The sequence below is a fragment of the Marmota monax genome, unplaced genomic scaffold, assembly GCF_021218885.2.
Source record: "Marmota monax isolate L192 unplaced genomic scaffold, Marmota_monax_Labrador192_F-V1.1 WCK01_AAM20220418_F8-fsc00166, whole genome shotgun sequence".
Taxonomy (NCBI): domain Eukaryota; kingdom Metazoa; phylum Chordata; class Mammalia; order Rodentia; family Sciuridae; genus Marmota; species Marmota monax.
In genome coordinates this window covers 519,678-539,942 of record NW_026693344.1, presented here as the reverse complement: position 1 = coordinate 539,942, position 20,265 = coordinate 519,678, and the positions used below count along the sequence as shown (strand labels likewise).

Genomic DNA, 20,265 nt, shown 5'->3' with positions numbered 1-20,265 from the left:
ATTGTATCAATCAATGGGTACAGAAAAACCTTGGCAAAGTTTAATACCTATGTATGTTTAAAAAACTACCAGAAAAATAGGAATAGAGGGGAAGTTCTCTTCAATGCTCTGCTCTTAATAAAGAGCATTGAAGAAAATAAAGTTCCCTGTTGTTAACATTATTTTTAATGGTGAAAGACTGATGCTCTTTTTCCTGAGATCAGCAAAGGTGTCAAGACTCACTTTTTTTTTTTTGGTGTGTGTGGTGCTAGAGATTGAACCCAGGGCCTTGCTCATGCTAAGCAAGCTCTTTGAGCTACATCTGCAAACTTTTTAAATTTTATTTTCAAAAAATTGCTGATGCATGGACCCTACTCCAACTCAATTCAATCAGGATCTCTGGGGTCACTCGTCATTCATTAGTGTGTTTATTTTATTAAAGTCCACCTACTGACAGATCCTAGGCTGCATGAGGGCAGAAACCAGGCCTGCTTTTGCTTTTTATTGTAACTTCAGCACCCAAATCCCTGCTCACCAGGGGGTGCTCAATAAGTATTTATGAAGCAAATAAATGAATAGAGGAAAGAGAGGAGTGTCACCCTTCCCTTTCTTGTTTCCTTCCTGAAACTTACGAAAGGGAAGGTGCCTTCCCTGGTCTCATCCCCATCCTCTGAGGGCTCCGTAACAAAATTGCAGAGATCACAGTATTGCACAATGAGAGATCTAACTGGTAAGTATAAAAGCTGGAAATGAAGACAGTGCCTCCTTCTTCACACACTCAATCAACAAATTTAATGAAAGTGAAACAGAAGCTGACAAGGAGGCTGAAATGACACATACTCTTATTCATGCAGAAATAATAGAAAATGTTTTAAATGCAGCTAAAGAATATTAAAGGGACTGACAGAGAAACAAAAGAAAGATTTTAGGGAAGGAGAAAAGCTAGGGAAAGGGAACTCCCAGCCTTTGACCTGATAATCACATTTGTAGAAAGTCTCTTTTGGGAGAGTGGCTGACTTAATGTTAATAAGCAAGTAAAATTATGCTAAGAGACACTGAATTCAGCAAATTCCAAAATATTCTTAAGGCTTATACTGATTCTGCCTTATAGCTTCCTCCCTTGTATCTCTCTATTCCCCCATGTACTATAGTGATGTTTATGGTATGAGTACAATAACTAATGTTTTAAGCAAACAATTATCTTGAGATATTATGTTATGAAATTTCATAATAATAACCCACAATTCCACAAACCCCAGTGCATGGAAAAAGATAACTTGATTTTCAGCAACTTCACTTAATTTCTATTTGTACACCACTACCTCTACTTATTTCACCTATCTTGTGGGAAATTTATTCTTTTTATTTTGTCTTATTTTTGGTTGTAGGGAGTGTTTTCAAGATCATCTTGCAATTGTAAAGCAGTGTTAGAGTCTGTAAACAAGTCAAAATAACACCTGGCATTTTGCCAGGGGAATGTTAGAGTTCGTAAACAAGTTTGGATGGTGCCTGGCAAAATGCCAGAGGGAGTGGTTTGAGAAGTAACAAAAGCGAGCCATTAAGTGTGGAGATTCCTGATTGGTTGACTGCTGTATCTAGTTTATGCTAATTAGATAAGCTGTGTGGAATGTATAAATACTGCTCCTGTCCTGCAATAAACGGTTCCTACTCCTGCTGTATCAATCTACACAAGTTGTTCGTCACCCCCGGTTAGTTTGCTGCAGCCGGACTGCGGCAGATGGTGGCCCGTACGGGGGGCCCCGGGACACTTGGGGGTAAGTGACGAAAAAAAGCTGCCTGTCCATAGATAGGACGGGAGCAAATCTGCTCGTCCCTAGGCAGATAGGGCGAGAGGAAAAATGGCCATTTCAAGAAAATGGAGAAGATTGATACAGTATGTTTGTGTCTTGTTTTGTCTCAGTGTATTGTATTGTCTTTATGATGAAAATATGGAAGGGGTGAGAAATAAATTACTAAGGGAAGAAGGCACCCCAGTGGAACCAAGAATAGTTAGGGCATGTGTTGATAAGAGCCCAGGAACTCTAGTCAGAAAGAAAAAGAAAGTTCAGAAGAAGAAGGATTATCAGGAAAAAAGTTGCAGCAAAAGGCTATTACTAAATACTTTTCGTTACCGGAGGGTGCGTGAAGCGGAGAGGCGGCTGCTGAGTGTGCAAGCCGGTCACAGCGCAGCAAGGATTTTCCAAGAGGCGGCGGCGACTGGCCCTTCCCCGCCTCCTGGCCGGGGAGCTGGCTCTTCCACTGCCACGAGCCCAAATCTAGACCTGACCTGGAGGCACAGTCTCGCAGGCTCTTGCTCCCTGTGCCCAGTAGCAGTTTGAGTCCGGGACTCTCCCCAGGGCCATCTGGGGCTACCCGGGACGCTACAGCCGCAGAAGACACTACTGGTGTCCCTGATGTTTGGTCATTTTCAATGCCAATAACTAAGCTACAATGGTTCTCCCACACCTGGAAGCTGATGAGTAATGAGCACTATTAATGCTTATTTCAAATGCAAAAAAAACCTTGAGATAAAGTACTAAATTGTTCAGAAGGTTGTTTTCTTAGTAGAATGCTACAGGATTTTCTTTAGCCATCCGGAGTTCCTGCCTTCGTCCCAGTGCCGATAAAGACCAAGGTGGAAGAATTTCCAGTGTTGCTGAAAACCGGATGAGACTTCGGCTGAGAAACAGACGAAACTTCGGATCAAGCTAGCTGCCTGCAGAACTTACCTGGACTGTGATTTAAGCTAGCTGCCTGCAGAACTTACCTGGACTGTGATTTACCTGGACTGTGAGTTAATCTATTGAGACATTGCTTTACCTGGACTGAGACAACAAACTGTAATCTACAACAAATTGTAACTCGGTATCTTTGCTAATGGTGTCATTGCTGGTATAATTTTTCCAAGGGCTTCTTGCATGGAGCCATCAATTGGCTTGGTATTGTGGCATTTTGTATCCTCCCTTTCTGTTTGTGGCAGATTATTTATGGTGTTTGTGTAAAAACCACTATGGTTGTTATTTAAATTAAACAAAAGGGGGAAATGTTAGAGTCTGTAAACAAGTCAAAATAACACCTGGCATTTTGCCAGGGGAATGTTAGAGTTCGTAAACAAGTTTGGATGGTGCCTGGCAAAATGCCAGAGGGAGTGGTTTGAGAAGTAACAAAAGAGAGCCATTAAGTGTGGAGATTCCTGATTGGTTGACTGCTGTATCTAGTTTATGCTAATTAGATAAGCTGTGTGGAATGTATAAATACTGCTCCTGTCCTGCAATAAACGGTTCCTACTCCTGCTGTATCAATCTACACAAGTTGTTCGTCACCCCCCGGTTAGTTTGCTGCAGCCGGACTTCGGCAGAGCAGAGGGGACATCCTCCTTTACACACAGGTGGTATCAAAGCGTATCTGTACAGCAATTCTATTTTTCACTCTTATTATAGTTTTTAATAAACTACAGGAGATATTTAACAGTTTACCATAAAATAGGACTTATGGGTGGGAGTTATAGTGGTAGAGCACTTACTTGTTTAGCATGCACAAGGCCCTGGGTTTGAATCTCAGTACCCTCCCACCAAAAAAAAAAAAAAAAAGTGGATTGCATTAAATGAGTTTGTGAAGTGTAAGCTAATGTGTTCTGAGCACATTCAAGGTAGTCAAAGTAAACTATGATGCCCAAGCTTTCAATGGATTCTAAGGAACTTTCCAGAATTTTCAGAAGGAAAATAAACATTTTCCAAAGGAAATTGATTATTCTTAAATTTAATTATGCCACTCATAGTATCTTTTTAAAAAGATTTTGAAAAGCATTTCTTTTTAAAAAACCTTTATAGGGACTAGGGATGCAGCATGTGGTAGGGCATTTGCTTAGTATGTGCAAGGCCTTGGGTTTAATCCCCAGCAGCCTCCCCCGACCTGCACAAAGGCTTTGTAATAACTGTTATTATTATTACTTATTTTTTTTAGTTGTGGATAGACACCATACCTTTTAATTTTATTTACTTATTTTTTAAGTGGTGCTGAGGATTGAACCCAGCGCTTCACACGCCCCAGCCCCTCTTCATTATTTTTTAATGGAGTCAAGTCATAAAGTTCATGGAGCCAGACTTCAAGGTGGGGATACTGCTCAGGAGTCTTTGGCAGGAGGATCTCAAGTTTGAGGCCAATCTGGGCAACTCAGCAAGATGCTATCTCAAAAGTAAAAAAAAATTAAAGAAGACTGGAGATGTAGCTCAGTGGTAGAAGGATGATCGACCAACCAAAGATCCCAGTGTCTTTTGGTTCAGTTACTCCACTTTAGCCACAGTCTGAATCAGGTTTCTCAACTGAGGGTGCTCCCCCTTTCCAGGGGACAGGTAGCAACATCTGGAGAGATTTTTATCTGTTACAACTGAGAGGAGGTTGCTACTGGCATTTAATAGCAGCCACAGATGCTGCTATTCTATGATGCACAGAAGAGCCTCTTACAATAAAGAATTATCTGGTCCAAACGTCCACAGAGCTCATGTTGAGAAATCTTGGTCTAGATTGTAGGGCAAATCTTCCATCAACTTTTATTAGCTGGTATCTCGTTTTGTTAAGTGTCAATGTAGGAGAAAATGACCTATCTGCTACATTGTAAAAGAACTGGTGGAAGAATTTTGATATGTCCCTTCAAAATCTCACAAAACAAGGGAGTTGTCACAAGAGGGCCAGTCCTTAGTGGCTGTCCTCCCTACAGCATGGCCTAGATTTGAAGCCTTTGAAGAGGTTATGTTGGAACTATAAAATCCAGGTGACTGCACCATGTAATTTTTCTTTTTTTAGAAAGGGAGATATTAATTTTTGTCTCAACCTTACAATTAGTTCCATATCCAAGATTGTAAATGATAACCCCGAGGAGACAACACGTATTCATTATTTTGTATACTGTTGCTATTGATGTAATACTTGTATTTAGAAGGGAGCTGATGGCAAAATAAAATAAATATTTATAATACACAGAGTGACACTTGATGCTGTTATTAGGCTTACCTCTAATTGTTTATGTAGCATTTTATAAACATATATTAAAGATCTAATGAATTCTCATGATACCCATGGGAAGCAAAGAGGAGGTGGGTTATATTACTCCTATTTTAAGTCCTCTTAAAATAATTACACTTGCCTGGAGTTACACACTGATTATCTGAACAGACAAGATTAAATGGTAGATTTTGAAAATGGTGACATTTCTGTCGGCCAGTGCAGGGTTCTGCTTGTTGGTATCGATTCATCAGACCTTGGTTAGGAACCAGTTGTAAATGTCTTAATTTGAAAATCCTTTAAAAACGTACACTGCAGATTTTGAATGATGGTTACTAATTCGCAAAGGACAATATGGCAAGGACATTTAAATTCCTAGTGTTTTATTGTTTTTAAACAAAAACACAGAATAGAGGAGTAGAAAGCAAAATCACAAATTATATTCAGTAACTATTTACTATGGGCCACCTGGTGTAAAGTTCTGTGCTCCAAGAGATGAAAGATAAATATATATTCTTCATATGGCATTTAATTTATAGTTGGGGAGTACCAAAATGTGTGTATAAGGAGGCCTCCGTGACCTGGAAGGGAGAGTGTGAGAAAAGGAGAAACTGGAGATGGGTCAGTAGTATTAGTTCAAATGGACAGGGAGAATCTGGGAATGGGATTCAACTAGACAGGGTTAATGAATATGAGTAGAGTCCTTCTTGCTACTTTCTGGAAAAGAGAAACTGTTCCAGAGAGCTCTCAAGTGGTTGTTTCCCACTATGTGAACTGAAGGCAGAAAAAATTGAACTGCAAAGAGAAGGAACAGAAGTACACAGGAGATAGAGACTACCTGGGTTCCTGCCTAGTTTCTGGTTCTGATCTCTTCTGAGCCTCAGCTACATCGCTATCTCCTCCAGTATCATCAAGTAAATCTGTTTTTCTTTGTCAACCAATAGCAGCCAGGTAATTGGCAAAGCCAGGAATACTGGCCAGGGACACAGGAATGAACACAGAAGGTTGACTATTCATCAGTATATCTAAGCCTCAGGGCAAACACTTGGAAACAGTCTGTGGGCAGCTTTGGTTTGGAATCCAGGTTGTGGGTCTGCCAGGGGTTTAGCCGGCTGAAGGGGGCTCATGAGGTCTTGTTCCTGCTACTCAGGCTATGAGGCTCTGGATTTTTTCATTGAGACACATTTCCATGGATACAAAGAAGTCTCCTTGCTCTCTGAATTTTGACTCAGTTTGGTGAGTAGTGGCTGCTGCTTACAGGAAAACTGGATAAAACCACATTTCAAATCAGGTAGATTACTTTCTAAAAGTAGAAAGAGTCATTCATTTGGAACCAAATCACCAACTTCAGAATAGCTGTTTTGGCAAATGAAGTGTTTGCCTTAGTATTTTTAATGTGATATTTTAATGATACTTGGCAATAATTCATTTTTATTGTTTTCTAGTCATCTTGATGGCAACATAATTCATGATATTCTATGTCTTTGAGAGTCCTAAAATTTCACAATCAAGCAACATGTTCTTAAAATATTGGTAAATGCTCTGGCAAAATTATTTAGGGTTCAGTGGACTAGAGTGAAAATACTTTTATGCCTGGCTTTTTTTCCTGTGTTACATATCATCCTAAAATTACTCATGGAAAGTCATTTACAAAGCTTTTTATTATGAATCATTTTAAACATACAGAAGATTAGGAAAAAAACCCATAGCCTCCTAGACACATCACTTACATTTCAGAACTGTTAATATTTTGCAAAATTTAATTCAACTTTATATCAGAGAGGTGCATTTTAAAGAAAAAAGTCTACACCAGATACTTACTTGGACTTTATTTTCCAGAGTCTAAAGATTACAGTACACTTTGCATAGTAACACTGAAGAGAAAACAGCCAGCAGTTTTCTGGCACTTTTTTAATCTGGAAAAAACACAAGAAAGCAAACCTTCCTTCACCTTTTAAGTGCAAACTGACCTTTTAAGTGCAAAATACCCAGTAGAGCTCCTATGAATCACAGAGCCTCCCAGTAGACACTGAAAACACGTAGTTGAACTTTATTTCAATTGTTATTTTACAGCCATGCATGACAAATGCATTTTTTCTTACTCTCTTGGAGAAGAGCTCTAACAGTGTCCTCAGGGTGAAGAAGTCAGAGAAGCTGGAGTGGAGTGCTCAATAAAAAGTCTGCACTGGGACAGACTGCCTCATTTTGAATCCCTTACTTTTCTGTGTTTTGGAACAGAGTACCTAACTTTTCAAGGTCTCACATGAAAAACGGGTTTAGGGCTTTGTTGAAACCAAGGTGTAAAGCATCTATCACAACTACCTGCCAGGTGGACACATCAATCAGACCTTAGGACCCCCCCTCCCTAGCGTTTCTGATTCTGTCCATAATTTGCATTTCTAACAAGCTGTTGGGTGATGGCAATGCGGTAGGCCCCGAGATAACGGAGACCCCAAGTGATTCAGGGGAGGAGAGCAATAAATGTTCATTATTCACATCATCACCATCCAAGCTGTCCACCAGCAGGGTTCGTGGGTAGTGCACCACAGGGAGGAGCGAAAGTCTCGGTTCTGACATCCCTGCCAACACATCAGGCCTCTGCCCCGGGGAACAGGTTAGATCAGGGGGGCGGCTGCCTTACGCAAGAGGACCCCACTTCCAACTTCTTCCTCTGGGAAAAAAGCAGAGGCCATCCACTGCTGGAGTTCTGAGCTCTCGATATCGCAGCCGTTAGCGTCTGGTCAGAACGAGAGCATGTCCTCTGGGCCAGCAGAGGGCCGGTGCAGCGATTCCGACACCCCAGGTTCGGGTGGAGGCAGGTGTGGAGCTGAGGCCCTAGCCTGGAGGGAGAGAGGATGTGGTGGATAAGGAGGCTCTCTTCTGTCCCACTGGCGCTGGGATCAATTCCGACAGCCCGCGGCCGGCCGGGTGACCGGGCGGAAGATGGCTGCCCGAAGCGCCGCGGACAGTCACGTGTCATACCGACACCGCCCGCACACCCCCTCCCCGCCAGCGAAGTCCCCGACCAGGCGGGAGGTATAGCCCCGAGCAGCCTCGAAGCCACAGAAGGTGCCGCGCGTGCCGTTCAGGGAAGCAGGGCACCGCAGCCTAAGGTCAGCTTTCTCCGCCGCCCGCCCTAACCCGGGCGCAGGGGTTCCGCTCCCGGAGCAGAGGAAAACCTTCCTTAGGGCGACCCACACCGGGTTGGACTATACTGGGCATGCGCAGGGCTCCCGCCCGGGCACACCAATCTCCAGGTTTTCGCCGCAGCTCGCAGGGGCGACGAGAGGTGGGGCCAGGGCGGGACGACCCCGACGCGCTCCTAGTCCTTTTAGCAAGGATAGGAGCTTCTCCGGGATACTCCACATTCCCTGGCTTCGCGGGCCTTTTGGCTCAGGCAGCTCTATTATTTTGGGAGAGGGGGTAGGAAGATGGAAGTCTATGGATAGAGGTTTTAAAATGCACCAGAGTTTGAAGTCTTTCTAAATACATGGCCAACCAGGAGTTAATCACAAGTGTCGCAGCTCTTGAGCACGCTGGGAAAGAGACTCCAAGCGTAGTTGGACAACTGGGGCCCCGATCCTGGCTTCCTTGAAGGCTGGGTTCCCGTTCTCCGCATTCTGACCGGCTCCAGCGGCTCAACTTTCCTGCTGTGCTCTAAACGGTTTATCATCACAGATCATAAACCCCGGCTTCAGTCCATCCTCCCTTAGCGGCTTCCTGTCCAGCTGGGTCTCGCTCGTCTTTGGGGGAAGCACCCGCCTCCTCAGTTTCCCACCGCTTGAAAGTAAAATAAATGAAGCCCAAACCCCGATCACCCGGTGGCGTGCAGTCCGGTGCGGGTCCCCCCTGGTCCCCGGAAGAGCCCCCCGCGGACTCCGCCTGGCCGGCCAGGCCCGCCCCTCGGCCGCCGTGAACACCCGGAGGAGCGGACTCGGGTCGCGCGGGAAACCGGGCCGGCTCGGGCCGCGGACTGGGCATGCTCGTCAGCCCGGGAGGCTCGCGGTGGCAAGTCGGAAGCGTTCGCACCAGCGAGGCAGCGGCCGGGGCAGCGGCGGCGGTCAGGACGGGAGTGGGAAGGGCCGGTCCGGGCAGGTTGCTAGTCCCTTGCTCCTGGCAGGCCGACCCAAGAGCGCGATCCCGTGCGGAGCCCGGACGCTGCCCTGCCCCGGATTTCGTTCCGCGGCTGGGGGATCGGCGAGCGGAATTCCGGGCGGCTGCAGCGACTCCGGTGCAAGTGAGTCGTGGGGTGGGGGCAGAGAGCCGGCCTCCGGGTCGCGGGGGCCGATCGGACACCGGTCTCGCGGGTGGGCCTGACCCCGGGGAGCGGCAGTTGGGCAGCTTTGGGGCGAGGGGGCGTGAGCGCAGCCCGCACGGTGCCGCGCGCGTACCTGGCGGGCACTCCCCCAGCGCTGCCGCTCCCGGGGGGTGGGCGCAGAGGGCGGTCCGGCGGCTAGGATCCCGGCTCGGAGGGGGCGGGCCACCGGCGAGGCTCCCCAGCCCAGCTGGGGTGGGGAAGAAGGTGGAGGCGTCAGTGGGCACCTTTTCAGAGGTTCTGCGTGCTGGAAAGGTTGCTTGATGTCATATCTGGGCAAGCGGACGGTGGCGGGGCCCGAGAACTGGGAGGCGAGGATCCTCCGGGTAGTGGCCCGCCGGGGTCCGGAGCAGCTCTGGGCCCGACCCCAAATCACAGCCCCACCCCCACAGCCCAAGCGGCGGCGTGACAGTTGGTACTTCTAGCCAGATCGCAGCCGGCTAGGCGCCCACGGTTTCGGGGTATCTCCACCTCGATGTCCCCCGACGGCATAACAGGTGGGACCCCCAAGGAATGAGTCCCTTCTCCCCACACCGCGTAACACCCCCCAGGCTCGCGGGCGGCTCTGAAACTCCGCAGGGTTGCCCCCATTGAGTCAGGGTGTTAAGGGGTGAGGCCTGGAGGGGCCATTGGTGCAGCTCAGAACTGGACAATCTCTCCCAGAGGCTGCTTGCCCAGTGAATGAAAGGGTCCCTGAGATTCCCAGGCGACTTGTCAAGGGCAAAGCAGCGGCACCAGCTGCCTCTCCGACAGTGTTAACCCAAACTCGGGCTTGTGGTTTCCTCTGGTGGGCCGGGTGCGGTGCCTTGGTCCTGCTAACGGATTCAGCCTAGCGCGTTCTGGTTAAGGCTTGTTCCCTCTTGGGTGTCGCTAGTAAAAATCGGGATGGGGGTTGCTGTGGACGGAGGGAGCGAAGAGAATCCAGGCAGGTGCTTCTCAGATGTTTCTTTTCACCTTCAGACAGTACAGACTTAAGTGGCACACGTTTATGAAACCAAAAGGAAAAAGAATGGTCCTGAAAGGGAAGTTTATTTTCTACGTACGGAGCCAGCCTTCTATTTTAGCTCTTCTGACATTTACCTTTCTGGACCTTTAAGCTGTTTGGACAGGTTATTTTGCTGTCAGATTCGGGGGTGTTTCTGGTTGGCTGCCTGTGAAAGTGGTGAATATCCGTCACGGTGTACTGTGAACTCCCTATGCCTTCTGGCGCTGGGGTTTTCAGAGGGACAGAGTGGGCAGAAAAAGAGGAGTGGGATTGGTGACGTAGGAATGCAATGGGAGTTGCCTGGGGGCAGTCCTGATGTAATGGGGTTGCCTACTGTTTTGGCCTGAGCAGAAGGGGAGAGAGTTGGGCATTTCATTGGTCGGGGTGTAAGATGTCCATGGGAGAAACTAGGCGGGGGTTGGGTGCCTGTCTGGTCAGTGCTTCAAGGGAAGCCCAGGGATGTTTGGTGATTCAGCAGGTGGCAGCCTTCCAGCTCTGCCTTGCCTTGGCCCAGCAAGCAGGCAGGCAAGCAAGCAGGGCAGCAGAGCCTGAGCCTGCTGTTGGAGGTGTTAGCTGTGGGGGAGACTCAGGAGCTGCCTTCTGCCTGTAGGGCTTACTTTCCTTATCTTGCTTCCTGTTTAGGTATGCAAGCCCTGGGCCTTTGAGCTTCCTTATTGCTTCTCTTAAATTATATAGTACATTTTTGAGTCTCTTCAACTGTGAGAACTATGTAGCAAGAGGTGGTAGCTACTATCATACAGTTTAAGCTGCAGAGTGATAGCCTTTCCTTTTTCCCCTTTTTCTGCTTCAGAAAATAAAACTTTGTTTTTAGTAAAATATAGTTCTGTAAGTTTTCAGTGTTGATAGCTGTTTCAAATACACAGAAACTTTTTTGAACAAAATTAATTCAAGGCATGCATTAAATTGGTATTAAAGGGAAGCATTAAGATAGTGTCTGATTCATTGGAGAATCCCTAGAATTTTGCACAGTATCTGACTTGTATACTCAATAAATGCTTATTCAGCTGAAATTAAAAAAATTTCTAATAGAAGAGCTTATTAATATTCATATTCCTCGTGTGTTTTTACATTTACAAATGGGGTTCTCTCTTCAGCATTTATAAAGAATACATGACAATGTCTATATGTTGAAACTTAAAGAAGTATGTTTAGGAACTGGAGATGTACTCAGTAGTAGAGCATTTGCTTAATATGCATGAGGCCTTATGTTCAATCCCCAGCAATGCAAAAAAAAAAAGGTGGGGGGAGGGGACATAGTGGCACACTCCTATAATCCCCAGCTCCAGAGGCTGGGGCAGGAGAATAACAAGCATGAGGCCAGCTTTAGCAATTTATGAGACCCTGTCTCAAAATAAAATAAAAGGGTCTGCAGATGTAGCTCAGTGGTAAAGCACACTTGAGATTAATACGAAGACTTTTTTTGGGCTGGGGTTGATGGCTTATTGGTAGAGTACTTGCCATAGCACATGTGAGGCTCTGGGTTCAATCCTCAGCACCACATAAATATAAATAAATAAAATAAAGGCATACTGTCCATCTACAACTAAAAGAAGTTAAAAAATAAATACTTTAAAAAAAACTATGTTTTCATAAAATCTAATTCCCTGTGTTGCCATTCAATTTTACTTGAAAATGCAATTCTTTAATTTTTCTTGTTAAATCTCTCTCTTTCAACTTGTGGAAGATCCTGCACTTTGGCTAGAAAAATGGGTGTACTTTGCTAATTATTCTATGAAAATCCAAAGAACTCTTTTTGTATACTAGCTGTCAGTAATTTTTTTTTTTTTTAAACTAAAAGTGCTCCTGGTGATAGAGAATAGGAGAATAGACAGATGTGATTGGTGGGAACATGATGTAGAAGGAATAATTCTATAAACTGAGCCCATTGTGCTAAACTCCATATGCTTTCCTTTTTTTAAAAAAAAAACAAAAAACAATTTACCTGCAGTCTGCTTGGCTTACATTGACAGATATGTTACATTCCTCAGCAAACTACCTGTAGGAGGAATGTAGGTCTAAAATGCTGATTAAAAAGAACACAAGTTTCCCTGAAGGGTGGGACTTTTGAAACCATTACACAGACCAGATCCCATAACTTGGGGAGATAAGGATAATTCCTCTTAACCATAAAATCTCCAAGAACAGGTTCCAATTGGAACCCGTCTGCATGGGCCAAAGTGACCTAGAGTTTCATGCTCATTGTGGACTTGAAAGTCTGATGTCATCCTGTTGTCACTTAATATCAACTGGCAGACGTGGGGGTACTCCTTGGAAACTTCCCTGGAACCCTTGTAAAACTGGAAGAGCACACCATATTCTGAGAGGATCCACTTTTTCCCTTGAGTGTCCCCCTTTCCCCTTTCCTATGCCTTCTAATAAGCTCATACCTGTTACTCTGAGCAGCATGTCTGAAGTCTTTCTGGCCTTACTACAAGAGTTGGGATTTGAAGCGAGGCCTCAGTTTTGAGAAAGATCCCATGCCCCATAACACTAGTGCATATCAAATATACTTTAATTTATGAAACTTCATTTTCTACAAAGTATTTTAGGGAAGCTCTGTAGAATTCCTAACACTTTACCATCCAATGTAAAGTGCTGCTGTAGGAATGATGCAGTTATTTTGAGAATAAAAATTCTGTGTTGTTTGTACCTGGGGTTACATGCCTCAGTCTTTAGGGAGGCATGGGATCACTCTTCTGTCCGCTATCTTTGCTTTTCTTCTCCTTCTTCAATTTGTTTAGCTATTATAAATACATATTTTTCTGACTTGGGCTTACTTATTGAAAGCTGCTGTCAGAATGATCTGTGGCTTTTTGTCACGTAAGTTTGGTAATGTTTTTTTTTTTTTTTTTGGTACCAGGAATTGAATCCAGAGCCATACCCAGTTTACCACTGATCCGTATCCCCAGCCTTTTTTTTTTTTTTTTTGAGACAGGGTCTCACTAAGTTGCTGAGGCTGGCTTTGAACTTGAGAGCCTTAAGCCTTAGCCTTCTGAACTGCTAGGGATTACAAGCATATGCCACCCTGCCCAGTGTTAATGATTTGTAGTTTTTGGTTGTCCCATACACTTTCCTGCCAGTTCACTGTTTAGCTTCTCTTGGAAAACTCTGACCAGTGCCTCTCTGTGGGATAGAGAGTTTATAGATGGCTTTGCCTTTGCTAATTTTGGTTAGTAACTAGTCAAAACATTTGCTTTTGGAAGAATATTCATAATATGCTGGTCTTAAGGATTCTGACTTTTCTGTTAAAGCCTCTTGGTTATAAATAAATGCTTATTTACTCACAGCTACTATATTCTAAGAGTTCTGTGTAAAGTTTGTACATTAAGCTACCTAATCACATGAGGACCTTATTTTGGATCAGTCCAGTTGGATGTGGGAGTGGGGAGACAGGACTGGATATAAGGGAGGGGAGAATAAAGAAGAGAGGGCAGGAGGATTGGGCAGAAAGATGGCTTGGTTTTGTGATTTGTGACTTCTGGTCTTTAAAACCTAATTGAATGACTGAAGAACAAGAGTGACTTGGACTCCACTGGAATGCTTTGTCCCCTGCGGAGTCTTCTTTATGTCTAGCTGCAGATATAGCAGATAGCCAAATAGACATGCAAATACTGAGACACACACAGATCCGAAGACACAGAGTCACACACAGGCAAAAGGAGACACAGACAGATGTAGATACACACACCCTTTTCCAAAACCCAAGAACCCCAGCTTCTTTTGAAACTAGTGTGTCAAAGAGGGAACATTAGTGTTCAGTAGCAGGTTGGATTCAGGGGCTGGAAATGAGCCCATGCTTGTGGTTTGGAAAAGATTTGCCCCCACTTTCAGGGGTCAGCTGATCTTCCCCTGAATGATACAAAGCTATTGGGGCTTGAACTGAAGCAGCTGTTGTGTGTGAAGGCAGGTGAGAGAGGATTTAGAGAACTTGGTTGCTGAGAGTTGAGTTACCATTCCCAGTTCTTGGCACCAGATCTTCTCACTATGTAAAACCCAGTGCCTGTTTCATCTTTTCCCCATTCATTCCCACTCCATTCTTCTGTCTGCCATAGGAGCTTTCTCTCTGTGTTAGGTTCTTGGGTATGCATGTGTTCTGTTAAAGATGTTGGGTTATTTTGTGTGTTTTTTATTTGCTTAAGTGGTACTGTGCCATAGATTTCATTCTGTTTCTTTTTCGTTCAACATTAGAACTTTTTAATGTGGAAGTTTTCAGACATTCTTGAAAGTGGGAAGAATTTTTCAGCATTTTATTTGTGAGATCTGTATAGGATAGATTTCTCCAGTGCATTGCCATGGTTGCTGGTCTGTAGGGGTGGTCTGATGTGTGTCCTTTGCTTTTACTTTACCCATTTCCCTAGTGATGGATGCTTAACTCACCACCACTCCTGCTGCCACTAGCAAAACTGTAATAAGCATCCTGCGTGGATTCTCTTAATGATCTGTATGAGAATATCTCTAAGGAGATGGTTCTGAAAGTGTGGACCACACCCAGCTACATCAGCATCACCTGGGGATATGTTAGAAATGTAGATTCTAGTAGGAAACTCCGGGCAGACCCCACTCATCTGTGTTCCGACATGCCCAACTTGGAGATTCTTATGCACGGGAAAATTTGAGAACCACTGCTTTAAGGTACACAATACCCAGGAAGGGATGGCTGGGTAACAGAGTACCAGCAAACCTGTTTTTACTAAATGCTCCAAAATTATTCTCCAGAATTGCTGAGCTGGTTTACAGTCCCACATCAGTGCAGGAGGAATGACTTCACACATCTTTGTTAGTGTTTGATATCAGCCATCTTTCTAATTTTATTAATTTTCTGCTTCTTTTTTTTTTTTGGTGGTGCTGGGAATTGAACCCAAAGCCTTTTGCATGCTAGGCAAGTATTTTACCAACTGAGCTTATAGCTCCAGCCCCGGGGGATTTTTTAATATATTTTTTAGGTCTGACAATTTCTTTGACCAACCATTGTCTTATTTTCTAATGCACATGATTTGCAGATATTTCTTGTGTATTCTAGATGTTAACCCCATCTTGTCACCTATTAACTTTATTATTATTATTTTTTTTCAATTTGGAGAAATAATTTTTATTAGTTGTGTATGAAGTATAGAAAATATTGATTGTACATAAGATATAGAAAAATACTTAAAGGAATTAGGGTTTGTACAACTCTGGTTAAACAACAACTGTCATTTAGAGCATTACACTACATTACAGAGTCTAAATTTTTCTTTAAAAGCTAAACTTGCTTAATATAAGAACATCAGTGTAATTGTGGTGCTGTTACTGGGTTGTTGGTATAATAGATGTATTCATATCTTTTAAGTAGAGAAAATTTTAAAACATAAGTTTTTAGTAGAACATTTTTTTCCAAGTTGGTGTTCTTTTCTTTTTAAAATATTTTTAGTTGTAATAACTTTATTTGATTTATTTTTAAAATGTGGTACTCAAAATCAACCCCAGTGCCTCTCACATGCTAGGCAAGGGCTCTACCACTGAGCCACAACCCCAGCCTGAAGCTGGTGTTCTTCAAACTGAAGTTTGAAGTAAAAGTTTGTCACTATAAAAGTCATGTTTCTTGGTTCATAGCTATTATTTATTTTTATTGGTTGTTCAAAACATTACAAAACTCTTGACATATCATATTTCATACATTAGATTCAAGTGGGTTATGAACTCCCATTTTTACCCCAAATACAGATTGCAGAATCACATTGGTTACACATCCACATTTTTACATAATGCCATATTAGTAACTGTTGTATTCTGCTACCTTTCCTATCCTCTACTATCCCCCCTCCCCTCCCCTCCCATCTTCTCTCTCTACCCCATCTACTGTAATTCATTTCTCTCCTTGTTTTTTTTTCCCATTCCCCTCATAACCTCTTATATGTAATTTTGTATAACAATGAGGGTCTCCTTCCATTTCCATGCAATTTCCCTTTTCTCTCCCTTTCCCTCCCACCTCATGTCTCTGTTTAATGTTAATCTTTTCCTCCTGCTCTTCCTCCCTGCTCTGTTCTTAGTTGCTCTCATTATATCAAAGAAGACATTTGGCATTTGTTTTTTAGGGATTGGCTAGCTTCACTTAGCATAATCTGCTCTAGTACCATCCATTTCCCTGCAAATTCCATGATTTTGTCATTTTTTTAGTGCTGCGTAATACTCCATTGTGTATAAATGCCACATTTTTTTTATCCATTCATCTATTGAAGGGCATCTGGGTTGGTTCCACGGTCTAGCTATTGTGAATTGTGCTGCTATGAACATCGATGTGGCAGTATCCCTGTAGTACGCTCTTTTAAGGTCTTCAGGGAATAGTCCGAGAAGGGCAACAGCTGGGTCAAATGGTGGTTCCATTCCCAGCTTTCCCAGGAATCTCCATACTGCTTTCCAAATTGGCTGCACCAATTTGCAGTCTCACCAGCAATGTACAAGAGTACCCTTTTCCCCACATCCTCGCCAGCACTTGTTGTTGTTTGACTTCCTAATGGCTGCCAATCTTACTGGAGTGAGATGGTATCTTAGGGTGGTTTTGATTTGCATTTCTCTGACTGCTAGAGATGGTGAGCATTTTTTCATGTACTTGTTGATTGATTGTATGTCCTCCTCTGAGAAGTGTCTGTTCAGGTCCTTGGCCCATTTGTTGATTGGGTTATTTGTTATCTTATTATCTAATTTTTTGAGTTCTTTGTATACTCTGGATATTAGGGCTCTATCTGAAGTGTGAGGAGTAAAAATCTGTTCCCATGATGTAGGCTCCCTATTTACCTCTCTTATTGTTTCTCTTGCTGAGAAAAAACTTTTTAGTTTAAGTAAGTCCCATTTGTTGATTCTTGTTATTAACTCTTGTGCTATGGGTGTCCTATTAAGGAATTTGGAGCCCAACCCCACACTATGTAGATCGGAGCCAACTTTTTCTTTTATCAGACACAGAGTCTCTGATTTGATATCAAGCTCCTTGATCCATTTTGAGTTAACTTTTGTGCATGGTGAGAGGAGGGGATTCAGTTTCATTTTGTTGCATATGGATTTCCAGTTTTCCCAGCACGATTTGTTGAAGATGCTATCCTTCCTCCATTGCATGCTTTTAGCCCCTTTATCAAATATAAGATAGTTGTAACTTTGTGGATTAGTCTCTGTGTCCTCTATTCTGTACCATTGGTCCACCGGCCTGTTTTGGTACCAGTACCATGCTGTTTTTGTTACTATTGCTCTGTAATATAGTTTGAAATCTGGTATCGCTATACCGCCTGATTCACATTTCCTGCTTAGAGTTGCTTTTGCTATTCTGGGTCTTTTATTTTTTCATATGAATTTCATGATTGCTTTATCTATTTCTATAAGAAATGCCGTTGGGATTTTGATTGGCATTGCATTAAACCTATAGAGAACTTTTGGTAATATCGCCATTTTGATGATGTTCGTTGTGCCTATCCATGAACAGGGTATATTTTTCCATCTTCTAAGATCTTCTTCTATTTCTCTCTTTAGGGTTCTGTAGTTTTCATTGTATAAATCTTTCACCTCTTTTGTTAGGTTGATTCCCACCTATTAACTTTATCAGTGATAACTTTTAGAAATTTTTAGTTTTCATATAGCTCCAAACCATTACTGTACTTTAGGAGTCTTAGTATAGTATTTCTATACTAAGAGTATGAAGATGTTCTGTATTTTATCAGCTTTCCCATTTTGTCTTTAACATTGAGGATTTTGATCTATTGAAGGTTTATTATATATAGCATAAGGAAAGAATCAGCTTTATTTTTCCCTTTCCATTTTGTGGGACAATTTCCCCAAATCATCTATTAAACAGTGTATTTTTTCCTTAATTGTTTTTGGTGAGCAACTTTTATCATATACTAGGTTCCCACATACATACAAGTCTATTTTTTCAATGTTTTTAAGAATTATAATTTACATATGCAAACTGAATCCATTTGAAGTGTTTGATTTGATTATTTTTTGACAGATGTTTATACCTGTGAAACCACCACAGTGAAGATGCAGAGCATTCCATAAACCCAGAACTTTCCTTGGGCCTCCTTGTCCCTAGACTCTGGCAACCACTGTGGTTTGCATTTCTAGAATTTTATATAAATATATGTAAATATGTAAGTATATTTATCTACATAAATTTATATAAAATATTATATAAAACACATATATTTATATAAAATAAGTATATCTATTTATATATATTTATATACACATAAATAAAACAAACTTATCATTTAGCCATTTTAAAGTGTAGAATTTAGTGGCATTATGTACATTAACATTGTGGTGCCATCATTCCATTATCCATCTCCAGAACATTTTTTATCACCCAACTCTGGAAACTGTTTCCAGTAAACTCAGCCTACTGATTTTGAGATTCCTCGAAGGGATCTGTGGTCGTGTTGTGCCCTGTCCCCCAACCCCTTTCTTCTATTCTAGTCCTCTGTTTCTAGGCCAAATTCTTATTTCTTTTTTGTGGCTTTGCAGCATGTTAATATGTCAGGATGAGCCTTTTTTTATGGGTAGAACTGATACCTTTTCTGTCTTGATATTGTAATTTTATCCATGAACATAGTCATCATCATATCCTTTTAAAACAACTTCTAAACAAAGTCAGAGAGTCTATATTTTCGCTGTCATGATAATTTTTTTTTTTTTTTTTTTTTGCGGGGAGGGATGGACCTCATGCATATTAAGCTTGTACTATATCACTCAGTTATACCTCAACTTATAAACTTTTGATAATTTTTTTTTTTTAAGCACAAAGCAATGTGTTGTTTTGAGGAGAATGAGTCTGGGCATCTTATTCCCTGCCCTGGAGGTACGCAGAGTAGGGACTTTGGGACTGGTCTTTTAAAATCACCTTTCCTCTTTCTTTTTTTCTTTTTTGAGACAAGGTTTCACTGTATTTGCCCAAACTGGTCTTAAACTGCTTAGCTCAAATGATCCTCCTGCTTCAGCCTTTTGAGTGCTGGGATTACAAGTGTGCACCAGTGCACCTGACTCTAAAAATCTCCTTTCTTCATTCACCAACCTTGAGTGACATTGGTCAAGTTACTCCCCCCTGTCTCAAGTTCTTTCTTCCCTCCTCAATCTGGGATAATAGCACCTGCTCTCTGAGGCTGCTGAGGGGTTTGCAGAGACAATGTAGGGGATGCTTGGAGTTCAGATCTTAAAACAGACCTGTTACTCAGTGATTGTTGATGTCATGCCTCCCCTAACACTGGCTTTAAATAGCACAAACTTCATACATTTATCTGCTTCTGAGGATTGATAACAAAGAAGTGTCAGGAAAGCAAAGTGAATGAGCCAGCCAATTAACTAACACTCTCCAAGTCTACATATGCAAACCCATACTTTTGCCTGGTTTTGTTGGGTTTCGCAGAAAGTATGGATACTTACAAGGAATTTTGCAGTCGAGTGGGGAGGAATATACTGTTAATATACAGGAAGCAATTAGAGAACTCTATGTGACAGATGGTATACAATTAGGGTTAAGTGGTGCGGTGCCAGGGGAGTTATGAGAGGAGAGGAATCCTGCTTTGTGAGTTTTCATTTGACTTGCATGGAATTAGATTAGGGAGGAGAGAAGGGGAAGAAGCCAAGTATAATTAACATTTCTGTTAGGGGCCCTGAGGGCCCAGTATTGAACTCCATGGTGGCACTGGATATTGTGCCCAGACTTGAGTGTCTTGAAAATCAATGTTTTGGGATCAGTGATAAGTGGCTAGTTGATACCTAGGTAAAAGCTTTCTTTCTTCTAGTATGATGACTATGGAGCTAAAATGCCTGGGATTGGATCTTGGTCTCACTATGCAGGAGCTGTGCCATTCGGTAGATTATATAGACCTTCTGTGCCTCAGTTTCCCCAGATCTTTAGGGGGTTATTATGAGGATATAGTTAATAAGGTATGTCAGTTATCTTTCCATCACTGTGACAAAATACCTAAAATAATCAACA

The 20,265-nt window shown here is 42.7% G+C and overlaps 1 protein-coding gene across 10 annotated transcripts in view; it reads left to right on the top strand.

Annotated features, from left to right (window-relative positions):
- Positions 1 to 9,076: 9,076 nt before the first annotated feature.
- The window catches only part of Sgms1 (sphingomyelin synthase 1), a 295,435-nt gene continuing 284,246 nt past the window's right edge, over positions 9,077 to 20,265 (top strand). For 6 of the 10 annotated variants that reach the window (XM_058583226.1, XM_046456771.2, XM_046456765.2 and 3 more), the window contains exon 1: positions 9,077 to 9,217. The gene's annotated coding sequence lies outside the window, so the exon portion shown is untranslated. Of the gene's footprint in view, positions 9,218 to 9,566; positions 9,793 to 20,265 lie in introns of those variants that run through there. The other 4 variants (XM_058583229.1, XM_046456768.2, XM_058583227.1 and 1 more) reach the window with 2 other exon arrangements.